Below are 13,973 nucleotides of genomic sequence, written 5' to 3'. Positions count from 1 at the left end.
GACAGTCCGTCTGGTGTTTGCTGGAAGCGACCTGTTGATCTTAACGGAGAAGCAGGCAGATGAGACTGTGTCAGCTTGTTTCTTCATGGATAGCTTGTCAACCAGGGTGATGCTGAGGTTGTGGGCATGGTCTGTTGGGCCCGGGGTTGAGATGAGCTCTGTGGGCCACCATGTGTTGGTCCATGACGAGGTGTTGTTCCCAAAGATGAGGACTTCCGTTTTTTCATTGTTGAGTTTGAGACAGTTGTCTTTCTTCCCTTCAGCGACATTCATCATGCATCTGTGGAAGTTAGCTTTTGTTATAGAGGGATCTTCGGACTGTGAGAGGATGAGCTGTGTGTCATCAGTAAAGGAGATGATGTTGAGTCTGTGTGATCTGATGGTGTGGGCCAGGGGATCATGTAGATGTTGAAGAGTATCAGAAAGAGGGACGATCCTTGGGGGACTCAGCAGATAATGTTTTGGGGCCCTGAGGTGAACGGTGGAAGACAGATACTTTGGGTTCTGCCAGTGAGGTAAAAAGCAATCTATCTGAGGGAATTTCTTTGAATCTTGAAGTGGTAGAGCCTGTTGATCAGGATGTGGTGGGAGACGATGACAAACGCGTTGGACAGGACTCGGAGGATGAGGGCTGTTGTTTCCCCATGGTCCAGGAGGGCTCTGATGTCATCTGTGGCTGTGATCAGGGCTTTCTCTGTGCTGTGGTTAGCTTGAAATCCAGATTGAGAGTGGTCCAGGAGGTTGTGGTATTGGATAGGGGAGCAGAGAGATGGGTCTGTAGTTCTTCTATTTGTCTGGGTTGGTGGAAGTTTTTTTAGGAAGGTCTTCTCTTCACCATGTTTCCAGTCCTCAAGGAAGGAGGCTGCAGTGATGGAGGTGCTCAGGACCTTCCTAAGCTTATTGCCAATTGTGTTGCTTCAGAGGTTGTAGACATGGTGGAGGCAAGGGTCCATGGGTGCTAATGAGTCGACGGAGTTCATGATAGAAATAATGTCTTGCATGGTTTAGAGTTCCCAGTGGGTGAGGTGTTCAGAGTTTTTTTTGTGGGTGTGAGCTGGTTGATGCTGTCTGCGATGGAGGGTTGGCATCCAAAGGTTTTGTAGATTGCTGAGATCTTGTCGTGGAAGACATCTCTTAAGTTGTCACACATTTCCTGGGACGAAGTGATGTTCTCGATGGCTGCAAGATTTTTGAACTCCTTCATGATGGTGAAGAGTTCTTTGCTGTAGTTTGTGTTGGCTTTGATTCAGCGTCCCAGTGCATTCTTCTTGGTTGTTTCTTTTAGGAGGCTGTAGCACCAGTTGGGAGTTATCCTGAAGATGGTCTGGTTTTCTGTTTTTTTGCTGATAAGCCACTTCCTCACAAATTGTCTTCAATTGCATTTCGTGGAGGGCAGTTCCTCGGTGAACCTGCTTGCTCTTCAGCTTTGTTCTTTGACCTTGGCTGCCTTGGCAAGGGTGATGGCATCACTGCATTCTGTGATCAACTGGGAGAAGTTATTTGCTGCTTGTTCAGGGTTGTGTGTAGAGACTGGGAGGTGGGAGGTGGGAGCAGACTGTCTGGTTCTACTGGCCTTCTGATACCTGTTTTCAGTCTCTTCATGTGGATCTGGTAGGCACAGTGCCGGGGTAAGTGAGTCCCGAGATCTGAAACATACACTGTGGTGGTCAGACCAGGTGACGGGTGTGGATGTACCTGACTCTGTTGCTGGAGATGAAGATGGGGTCAAGTGTGTGCCCTGCAATGTGGGTAGGGTCGGCGGCGAGCTGCTTGAGGCCGATGTTGCTTATGCTGTCCAGGAGGTTGGTGGAGCTGGTGCTGCTGGGGTTATGGAGGTGAAAGTTGAGGTCCCCTGGGAATCTGTAGTGCTTGGAGTCTATAGCGTGTGGGGCAATGAGTTCCAGCTGAAGCTGGGGTGTGGTCTGTAGGCAAGGGTGCTCCTGATGGGGCATTTCCATCTGTGTGGGGTTGGAAGTTGACTTGTTTGATTACCGGTGTCCAGTTGTCAGGTGATGTCAAGCAGCAGATGGTGTTCCTGTAGATGAGGGTGAATCATCAGAGTTATGGAACCCAGTCTGAACTGTTGTTATCATGTGACCTAATCTTTAAATTATTTAGAAGTAAATAAGCATCTACAATGGCTTATACATCCATCAACACAACCTTTTTTCAACAGGAGGCACATGATGGAACTGTTCTACTGCAGCAGTATAACAGACGACTATAAACATGTTCTATTTAAAGGTAGACAAATTGTAGGACTACAGTCTAAGCTTCTGTCCCCTCGAGAAACAGACACACCTGCAGGTAACAGGAGCAACTTCACTTCTTCTCTTAATCTGACCTTATCCCAGATCTTACTGTTTGGAAATATAACGTAACATAATACCTATTACTCTGTTATTATTAGTACACCCATTGGCCTATTTGGACTCTGAACCTGTTAGCTTTGCACTGTCTTGGTGCATAATGAGATTCCGTTTTTTTTGTTTAAAATCTGCTAAATCCTCTTCATAGACCTCTTTGCAGCGTGTCTTCCTCTCTTTGTCCTCCGCTCTGCACCCCTTTTCCTCCCTGATCCGGCTTTGCGCCCTGACCCTCCGCTATTTTAGGGATTCTGTTCCCCTTTGTTTGCTCTGCATTCTCTCTTTGCAACCTATGTCTCTCTTTCTTTATCCTCCACTCTGATCCCGCACTATCCCTTTGACCTCACTTCATATTATGGGTTCAGCTCCCCTTTGTTTGCTCTGCTTTCCCTCTTTGCATTCTCTTTCTTCCTCTCCACCCTGCACCAGCTTTTCCTCTCCAATACCACTCCGACTACTGACCACCCTTCCATTTTAGGGAGTGTAGCTCCCTTTTGTTTGCTTTTCTTTCACTCTTCTCACTGTTTGCCTTCTTTTGTTTTCCCATCTTTTCTCTTTGGCTCTTTGACTTTCCCTTCACATGGCCCTGCTGGCTATCTGAGTGCAATGTGAAACCATTCATGTATCAGATTATCTATGAATGGCAAGGCACACGGAGGCCATAGTCTAACTAGAATTAAATCTATGCTTTAAGACTTGTAATACTGCACAACGTATTGACATTGACAATGTGTTGCCCTTTTGCGTTTGTGCTTACTATCTCTATGCTGGAATCTTCCTCCAAAAAGCCACATTAAGGCCCGTATTTATACTCCGTTTGCGCCGAATTTGCGTCGTTTTTTTCGACGCAAAATCGACGCTAAACTAACGCCAACTAACGCCATATTTATACTATGGCGTTAGAGGCGTCTAGCGCCAAAGTTCCCGGAATGTGCGTCATTTTTTAGCGTGAACCCCTTCCTTGCGTTAATGATATGCAAGGGAGGCGTTCCCGTCTTAAAAAATGACTCCCAGGCCTTTACGTGGTATTTATACTCCCGGGCAAAAGAGACGCCCGGGAGTGGGCGTGGCTAAAAACGGCGCATTTGCGCCGCTTTTTAACGCCTGGGTCAGGCATGGCGTTAAGGGACAAGTGGGCTCAAAATGAGCCCAGAGTGCCCTCCCCTGCCCCCAGGGACCCCCCCTGCCACCCTTGCCCACCCCAGGAGGACACCCAAGGACGGAGGGACCCATCCCATGGACATTAAGGTAAGTTCAGGTAAGTATTTTTTTTTAAATTTTTTGTGGCATAGGGGGGCCTGATTTGTGCCCCCCTACATGCCACTATGCCCAATGACCATGCCCAGGGGACAGAAGTCCCCTGGGCATGGCCATTGGGCAAGGGGGCATGACTCCTATCTTTACAATGATAGGAGTCATGTTGATGGGGGATGGGCGTCGAAAAAAAATGGTGCAAGTCGGGTTACGACGATTTTTTCGACGTAACCTGACTTGCCCCATTTTAAGACGCCCATACGCCATTTTCCCCCTACGCCGGCGCTGTCTGGTCTACGTGGTTTTTTCCCACGCAAACCAGGCAGCGCCGGTCTGATTGCGCCGTCTAACTCCATTCCATAAATACGGTGCCCGCATGGCGCTTCAGAATGGCGTTAGACGGCGCAAAATTTTTTGACGCTAAACTGCGTTGGGCCTAAATGAGTAAACAGAATCCGTACTCTTCGAAGCATCTGTGTCATACCAGATTATCTATGTCACAGTGGCTGATGTCCAGGTTCCCCCAATTTTAGCCCAAGCAGAAATGTTGATTTTTCTACACTGTTGGGCTTTGAGTTTGTTGAGCAATTAGCGTTGAGGTGTGTAGAACTAATGGGATCAGATTTAGGAGGATGGATGCTGTTAAATTTGACCCTTCCTTTCATTTCGAGGTAGGATTTGTTGGACTTGTAAACGAAGAGGAAACAGAAGAAGAGGGAAAATGCCACACATATAATAAAATTATAAGTTGCAAGACAATCTTCTGTCTGGACACCAATTATTTTTTTTTTAATAGTGGGGCCTCAATCAGAGTGCTCAGCTTGCTAGTGGCCCACCTACGTAGCTTTTATCTCTTAACCCCCCTGCTGAAGCCTCCAATAAAGGTTGGAGAGGATTTGTAAAAGGAATGGCACAATTAAGGCCCCACACAAAGTTAAAATGATGAACATGAAGAAACAACTGGTTCTGTAAACACATGCTTTATTCCCTGGATTGGCTAATTATTATGCAACAAGAACAAAGTGATAGATGAAGTGCTTGTATTAATCACAGTCACTGGCAACCGCCCTGGCCCCTTTCCAGGCCCCTTTCCAGTCTACTGATTTTTACCTCCTTTGCCGCTCTAAATCGAGAGCAGTCAGATGTAATAGGTAGGCCCGTATCTACAAGAATATGGCGCAGGGTGGCACTGCAAGCCAGCTCGCTGCACCTCGCTGCGCCACAAGGAAAGTTCAGAGATGCGTCGTATTTTCAGCAATATGACTCATTCCTGTACTTTCCTCTGTGCTGGTGCATAATTGGCTGCATAGCACCAACGCAGGGACGCTTATACCATGGTGCAAGGGTGCCTGGGTTGCAGGGATTCTTGTTTATGTGCAGGAATGGACACCTTCCTGCACATAAACAATAATTATTGACAATAATTAATTAATGGCAGAATGCTGCACACATAGAAAGAGCAAAAAAACAAGGAGAAATAAAGGTATTTCTCCTTGTTGTGCCACTTTTATGCCACCGTTGGTGTAGGAATCTGACACATTCTCAGGTTTATGAAACATTGTAAATCTGGCAATGCATCAGATTCCATGTGTGCTCTGTGGGGACATTTTCATGCAGAGTTATGCCTGAAAGTGGGCCATATTAACAAGGCCATGAAAAGCCACACAAAGGGGGCTTTACGTGACCTTGTAAATATATGCAGGCACACTGCACCACTGGAGAGTCGGAACAGTGACGCTCTGGCTGCAATTTTGTGCTGCAGGGGTGTTGTAAATATGCCCCTTCGTCTGAATTCCCATTCCAGAACCCCAAATATCAGTAAAAAGCAACAGCAGATTGATTTCAGTCTACTTAGGCTTGGCCAGACAAGCATAAACTGAATCAAGTGGCACAGCGAATAACTGACCCATGTCTGCGTGTACCCATTGCACCTAGAGTATCTTCTGCAACTAAAGAGTAGTGATAGACGGAATGCTTGGATTATTCTCAGCCTCAGGTGATGCTCTAATCCTCTTTCCAGTCCATTGCTTTCTACCTACCATGCCACTCTAGACAGATCCCAGTCATATTTAAATCAGTATTGTCCCTGATCCCATAGGAACATTCCTGCCAAAACTACTAGACTATGTTACTCCCAGACAGAAACTGCACCCTATTAACGAGGTTTGAGCAGGCTGAAACCAGCTTGGGATACCTTTTGTTGCCATTCAGAAGTGACCTGACCCATCAGTTTGGGATGGAATGTTCATATTGGCGCAGAACCAAGGCGGATTTACAAAAGGCTGATTTCTGTCTGAGATGCATATTTGCCAGAAAAACAATGGACATGAATGTAGTCCAAGCTAAGTACCAGTTGCTGAGGTAAATTCAAACAATCCCCCCACCACTTTTTGGTTTTCCTCTTTTGATTATCATTACCAATAGTCACCACAATGATCATAGAGAGGGAAGCAAATGTGTGTCTCAAATATCTCCGGTTCAGTATCAATGCCACTGGCCATAATGATATAAACTACAGCAAAAGTTTACCTGAAACTAGACTGTTTCTTCTGTCACTTTCCACAGCATTCAGATATGCTGTTACAATACACAGACTCACATCTCTTAGCGTGGTACATGTTTAAACGTTATCTCCAAAATGGAAACTACGCACGAACGCTATTACAAAGACCCCCAAAACAACCATATCTGGTTGAGTAGAAATGATTAGAAAAAGCTGAACAGATGTGTTCTTCACCTGATGTCTACTGAACTGCAGAAAACATTTCCACATTTGATAACGTGTCCCGTCTTAGATAATCTACTTGTCTGGGACTCGTTTTAGGCTAATGAATCTTTTGACCCTGATTGAAGACACCTTAGGACGAGACAACTAATCAGCATATAAATCACTAGGTCAATAATTTTTTCAATATCCAATATGTCAAAGTTAACCAATCTAGATAAATACATTAATAAAGTTTGATCACACCATGACCTTTCAACCATGAATGACCACACAAAAAATCAGTAAGATTTACGTTATTTTATTCCCTATTGGTTACACTCTACTAGCAAGTTTATTAGTCTCAAAACCAGAAAACACATCAGCAATGTCACAATATGGCAACTAGAATAAGATTTCATCAAGGCAAAGATCATAAACATTAGGACAAAGCACGACGTCAACATGGATTAACTTTAGCAGAGTATCATTAGCGCATTATTCAACAAAGCTTAGATTCAGTCATTTGTCTATTTGCGTCTGTCTAGAGAATTCCTTAACTAACCTCGAATTAGCATTAGCATGTTGGGTTTCATGCAAAACAAGTTAGCAATACAAATTTAAAAAACATCTAACTAGGGTCTCTATCAAAAGGTAGTAGTTGGTACCTAGAGAGGAAAGGCCAACAGACAATTACAATTTCATTATCATCTAGTTACCCTCGTAATGGGTCAGCATACAGAGTCAGTCTTCGTCCTCAGGACATCAGTTGATTTGCCATCAGCCAGGAAACACTGCAAAGTTCAGCAGGACAGGCAATACGGGACACTTCCCTCATAAGGAGGAAAAATATGAATCAGGCAGGACAAAGATAAGGATGGTTTGAAGAATCAAACAGCAAAGTCAGAGTGACAAAGTGGCTAGGTGATAGCAAAAAGGCACGTAATGGCTGATTTCTCCTCGTGTCACGGGATTATATCAATCTTGTTGTACAGTTCCCTAATTTCCAATTGGGCAAATTTTGGTGCATCATGATCTCCATCCAATAATTAGGTAGTCACCTTATTAGGATTGTCACTTTAGAACAGTTCTCACGTAGTTTATTGGCTCCTGTAATTGAAGTCTCCAACGGGTAGAATGTCAGGTACGAACTTTATTCTCGCGGTCCCAATCAGTAGCTCCATTGTATTTACCAGCTCAGGCGACCTTGTACCTGTTGCAAGTTTACACTGTTGCATTCGGCAAGAATGTCTCCTTGAGCAAGACGAGTCTCATGAGAAAGAATTTACTACGGTTACACACATCTTCTAGCTTCTGGAAAAGTACAGCTACATGTCCTTCAGCAAGTCAGCACATTTCACGTTAGAAAAACACATTTAATATGAGACCGGCAGCTAGGCCCGACTCATGCTAACTAAGGCCTAGTTATTAATTTTTTTTGCGACATCTTAACATATAACTCTTGATGCGAGTAGAAAATCATACATTAGTACATTAATAATTCATCATTAGTCCATTTCATTTATCATCGTATGCATTGCTGGCCACTCCCCGTGGGCATATTTCAAACACACATTTAGTAAAAGCACAGCAATACAATTTCTATACGGCATTATTAGGCATTAATTTGCAAACATATCATGTTAATTTTGATTATATTAACTATACTCCAACACGTTTATCATGGTCTCAGGGTGATGGCACGAGTGAAGCATGTGTGGCTCTTGGTCGAAGACACGCTTCTGTTACTGTCAGCATATGGCAGGCATGAGTTTTTCCAGTCTCGCAGCCTAGGGTGGGTGTTGGCAGACACTTGACAGAAGGGTGTGAACAACACCCAAGGAAACACTCAAAGCAATACATTATAAACATGACTTCTATGCAGCATACCCACTTTGCTTAATCTACAATTTACCTTGTGGTTAAAAAGGGAGTGTTACATTATCTTGACATTAATATAGTTACATGCAGTTATAACTCCTCACAATTATTGCATATCTTAAATTGTTTCGTTTCACACACTGTCTCCCTGTGATGTTGCACTTTTTGTTCTACTACAACTGTACCAAACATTTGAAGAACATAATCACAATTTGCTGATGTCCAATGACTTCTAGAATACTTTGGCATATTTACTGCATGATTGAGTATGCAAAATCTATCCATATAGATTGAAAACACTGAGAGGGCATTTTGACGGATAACCTCAGCCAGGATGTCAGACAGAAACCCTAGTTACCTGCCAGTTTTCTCTCACAGACGGATACTCTGAAACTGATTTATTTGATTCCTTCCAGATTAGTCTCACTCACAAGCTACCTCAGACCACTGCTAGTTGAAATAACACAGTTAAAAGACAAGGCAGAGTAATGGGGGATAAAAGAAAAAGCCAAACATGTACAGTGCCTATGAATCAAGACAAAACTCCTTGCAAGGAGGGTTGCTTCTAACCTGTCTGGCACCGGTGGTGGTTGCTGGTCGAAAGTGCCCATTCAGTCCATCCCCTTAGTAAAATCAGAAGGTGAAGCATAGTATTCAAAATCCTCAGGTTAACAGTGGGCTTGCATGGTTCATTGGCTCAGGACTATGTATGCCAAGAGTTTTGCCTCCACTTTTCCGTTGCATGCTTGTGGCAAAATGCTATTGCTAATCACATATTTCATGCTGCAAGTCTGTTTCTAAGACAAAGCTCATGCATAGCACACTGAAGTCATTATTTCTACCAGTGCTTGCCAGTCAATGGAATAATGTTTGAGTTTTGTGTGCTAGATCCAGTCCAGACCTAGAGATAGCTGTATAACACCACAGTGTATTTTTTTAAGTTAATTGGGAGGCCATTCGATATTTCCTAAATAAGTTTACATATTTACCTGAGTTTTGTAGATGTAGACAACAAAGCTGATTTTTTTGATAAACAATAGTGGTAATTGTCGAGGTTATTCAAATTTTAATGTCTCTTTTGCAAGTTCAGACTCGCTGTCCAGCAAAGAAATATTTATTTCAGACGACAATCAGGGGTGTTTAAATTGTGTTGCACTAGAGGGCAGAGTTATTCAGTAACACATAGGAAAAATATGACTTCTTATTTTAAACTCAGTGCACCACAGTAATGTCCATATACCTCTTTTTGGGCCATATTTATACTTTTTGCCATAAAACTGCATTGTCATTCCAAAGCTCCAGCCGGATACAAAATTTATGGAACCCCGCAAACCGGCTCTAAGTGTAGGCTAGCATCTAGAAAAATTATGTTAGCTGGGTGGGGGTGGCGGTACGGGGGAAGGGGTTTTGCCTCATAAAATGATGCTAGGCTGGTTAGAGGCAAACAAAATGCAGTTAACCAGCCTAGCGTTATTTCCTGATGCACAACCATCCATACCACATGACTCTTGTCTAAGAAAAGACAGGAGTCATGCCCACCGCTCCAATGACCAGCGCAGGGTACCAGTGTCCCCTGAGCATGGCCATTGCACCCAGTGCCATGCAGGGGAGCCCATTTCAGGGCCCCAATGGCACTTAATTTTTTTTTTTAAATACTTACCTATACTTACCCCACTTACCTGGAATGAGGACCCCCATCTTCTGGTGTCCCTCTGGTGCAGGCGAGGGTGTTCATGGGTGCTTGGGGTGGGCACATGTGGGCCCATTCCAGGGTGTTTGACCATGGAAATGGGTCCACAGGTCCCCTAATGCTTGCTCTGACCGAGGCATTAAATGATGGCGCTAAGCAGGCTTAGCGCCATTAATTAGGCCTGCCTCCCACCCATGCACCTTTTTTGCATGGGTGGATAAATAAGGCGCGAGGCGCTTTGAGTCATTTTTTGGACGGAAACGCCTACCTTGAATCTCATTGACGCAAGGTGGTTTCACGCATCCAAAAAATGACATTAACTCCTATATTTTGATGCTAGGTGGGTCTAGCTCAAAAATATAAATATGGAGTTAAGTGTGTGCCGAATTTGCATTAAAAAAATGACGCAAGTTTAGTGCAAACAGAGTATAGATATGCCCCTTGTTGACTTTATAATAGTGCAAAATCTTGATATATTGGGCACCATGTTTCAAAGAGAGACAAATTCCACGACAAATACCATGATCAAATGCATATTATGCTGCAGATTCTGTGACATTACAGTCTAGCGATTTTGATATTTTAAAATACACCCAAAATAATTTAACAATGCTGTAACAATCATAGGTCTTCCAAGATTTAGAACTCAGTATACAAAGTTTATTTCAATTTATGTACACCAAGAATTACTGATATTGTCGTGAATGCAAGTGCAGAAATGTCATTTTATTAACAGGTTTGGCTCTACTTTACAGAATAAAAATGTTTGTATAACACTTGGTAAACATTGCATTCAGAATAAAATACACCTACATGCAAATCTATTGCATCGAAGGGTCTGTCTCTTTCATTTTGCACACCCAAATGACTTTTTGCAACTTATTTTCAGTTTTTTGCAGTGGCGGTGCCTCCTTTAGGGCAGGGGAGAATTGCCTACCCTTCTGCCAGCTGAGCAAAAATGGAAAATAAAACGGTAATAAAACCATTTTATTACCATTTTATTTTTCAGTGCAGCCAACCAGTCCTATCCAAGCTTTGGGCGGGCCATCTCTGCTGACTGGCAGCAGGAGAGTAGAAGTGGTGGGCACTCCAGTTTAATGTGCACTTGTCAATTTGTCTGTCTGTCTTGCGATGGCCAGCCTAACATGCACACTTTAAACCTCTCCACCTGAGCTGTCTTAGACAGCTAGGTGGAGAGCAGGTATAGGCCCCAGGGCCTGAAGTAAAGTTAAATTAACATGCTCCAGACAATCCTGATGCTTCTCTCATTCTGCATGAGTAGCATGAGTGCAGTACCAGGATTCGCAGAGAGGAGTTGGCTCAAAGCACCTCTTTAAATTTAGAAACTGTCCTGGAAATGGTATTTCACATTACTGTAAAGAAGGAATTTTGAGATTCAAGTAATGCGTTTTGCTTGGGATACTTGTAAATTCTGAATATCCTTCAGAAATAATTCCTGCTTTCAGAAAAGTGTTACATAGACTTTAATTTGCTTTATAAAGAAAAATGAAAATTTTCAAGGCAAGGCCGAATTCACTATTTCCTCCCTGTTTGATTCAGGTGAAAATTATATACATATGACTCTCTCCCTGTGTAAGCAGAATTACTTCTCCAGTCTATCAATCCCCAATATGTACACTATTTGGCCAGAATGAAGACTTCTTTAATGCTTGACTTTAACAATCAACATATGAAAAGAGGCTTGTTAACTTTTGAAAAATGCCTGACACTCCTTTTCTGTGCTCAATATCTGTTGCCTCCAAGAAGCCTGCAATCTGACTCAACCAACCTTTAATTGTTCTACGATATCTGATATTCAGACAATATCAGGTAATAGAGGCTTTGTTAGCTGGTTCAGGTCCTAGGGCAGGCAAGCATTACTGTGCTCCAAATGTGGAAATTAGGGCCTTTTACCGGTGTCCTCCGAGGGCCTAGCTTACTTTTGGACCCAAAAACTGAAAACCAAGTAAACACTTTTAGCACTTCACTCCCATGGCAGTGAATCAGAGCAATCAAATGCTAGCTCCTGGAATTAGTGGGGGTTAGAAACTCAGAGCTTAGTATGGCGCAAACAGCATGTATTAAATTAATGGACAGACATTTTTTTTTTTCATTTCTGAAAATTAGAAGTACTTTGTGTGATGATCTCATAAATTCTTCATTCCATGCTATAAGTGGAATGTGGAATGAGAGATCATTGGGGGGCATTCAAGAGGAGACAGTTGTAGAGAGCAGTCGGAGCGGTCGATGACTGTGACTAATAAAGATCCAACTTCATTGAACTGATCATCTGTGTTCATTCTCATTTTTATCACCACAGAATTTGGCGATGAGCTGGCCACGATCAAGAACACACTTCAAGTATTTTGAGACCTTGAGAGATTCTCCTTCATTGAGTGCCACAAGCATGAAGAGCTTGTGGACTGTGCTACACGGTATCAAGCTAGTTGCTTGTTTTTGGTGTGAAGTTTTGACAGGCTCCGTGTCAGAGACCCGTCATGTACATTCATTTCGCTTACATTTTAGAACTTTATATTTGATTGTCACTTCCCCTCCCCCATGGTCTCCTCTGTGCTACATAGCCTCACGCATCTCCAGCATCACATGCACTCAAGCACGTCCAGCATCATGTTACATTACTACATATGTTCAGCCATACACACGTAGAGACACCCACGCTACGTGGCACATACAAATACGCAGGTCAGCCATATTTTGGGAAACTGCAATCTGCACACATATTACGTACAGTGACATACTTTGGCAAAATCCATTACAGAAACTTGCGATCCGCATGCATAATATGTAGCGATACATACAGCAATCTAACCCCTCACAGAAGCGTGTGAACTTCATTGCGATCTGCACGCATAATAAACCCCTCACAGAAATGTGTGGTTTTCACTGCGATCCACTCACACAACAAACCCAGTGTGATCCACACGCATAATACTCATGAGCCGGTAGATTTTGCTGTGACCCCCACGAATAACCTCACTGCGATCTGCATACATAATACTCAGGAGGTTGCGGATTTTACTACGATCCCCACACAATTAGACAGCCACTAAAATGGTTGCAAAGCAGTGTTCACAAATTTATTTTTACATACTACTACAACACGTTACCAAAGCAGAAGGGAAGCAGTGTTAATCAAATTTATTTTTACATACTACTACAACACATTATCATAGGCATTATGCAGAGCATCAGTGCTCCGTCAATGTTTTTACAAACACCTGGAGATCCACCAATACCTTGGACAAGTTGGCATAGGTCTTTCACTAAATATTTAGGGGCTATGAGTAGAAATAGATATTGCCCAGAGCTGAAAATATTTTTTACTAGAACACAATTTAGGGTTTGAAGGCCAATCAGTTTATAAACACTTACCACTGTATGAAATGCCAGATGGTGAAGCAGATGACATTGATGAATATCAACTTGCAGTAAAAAAACTCGAAAAGCAGTTTGATATTCAACCAAGCTTGATAGTAAATAGACGTACGTTTTTCACATGAGCACAACATCAAGATGAATCAATTGATAGTTATGTGGCAATTTTGCGTACATTAGATTCTAAATGTGAATTTGAAATCTTAACAGCACAACTTATTCGCGATCAAATAGTGGAACACTGCTGGGAAAAAAAAGTTCAAGAAAAATTGTTTATGTTAAAATATCCTTCTTTGTCAGAAACAATAGAAATTGTAAAAAAGTATAGAAATTTCTCAGAAAGCATGCAAGGAGCTATCACAAAAAGAACATGTTGTAGTAAGCACAGTCAAAATTAAAGGGAACTCCAGTGATTACTCTAAAGAACAGAACCAAACTAAAGATGGAGTCTTCAGCAGGAGGAACGTATGTTTCAGATGTGGTAATCCTAGACATGGTAACAATGCTCGCTCATATCCAGCAAAAAATGTCAAGTGCAGAATATGTAGGAAAATAGGGCATTTTGCAAAAGTTTGTCAGATTAGTCAAACACCTGATAAAGTGAATGTGATGGAAGAAGTTGATCCAAATGAAAGCTCTAGCGATGAAGTGAACCCAAGGAAAGATGTAATATTAGTGGTCC

This window comes from Pleurodeles waltl, chromosome 12 (assembly GCF_031143425.1).
Source record: "Pleurodeles waltl isolate 20211129_DDA chromosome 12, aPleWal1.hap1.20221129, whole genome shotgun sequence".
Lineage (NCBI taxonomy): Eukaryota > Metazoa > Chordata > Amphibia > Caudata > Salamandridae > Pleurodeles > Pleurodeles waltl.
The sequence above is the reverse complement of the archived record's forward strand: the minus strand, read 5'-3'. Positions refer to the sequence as shown.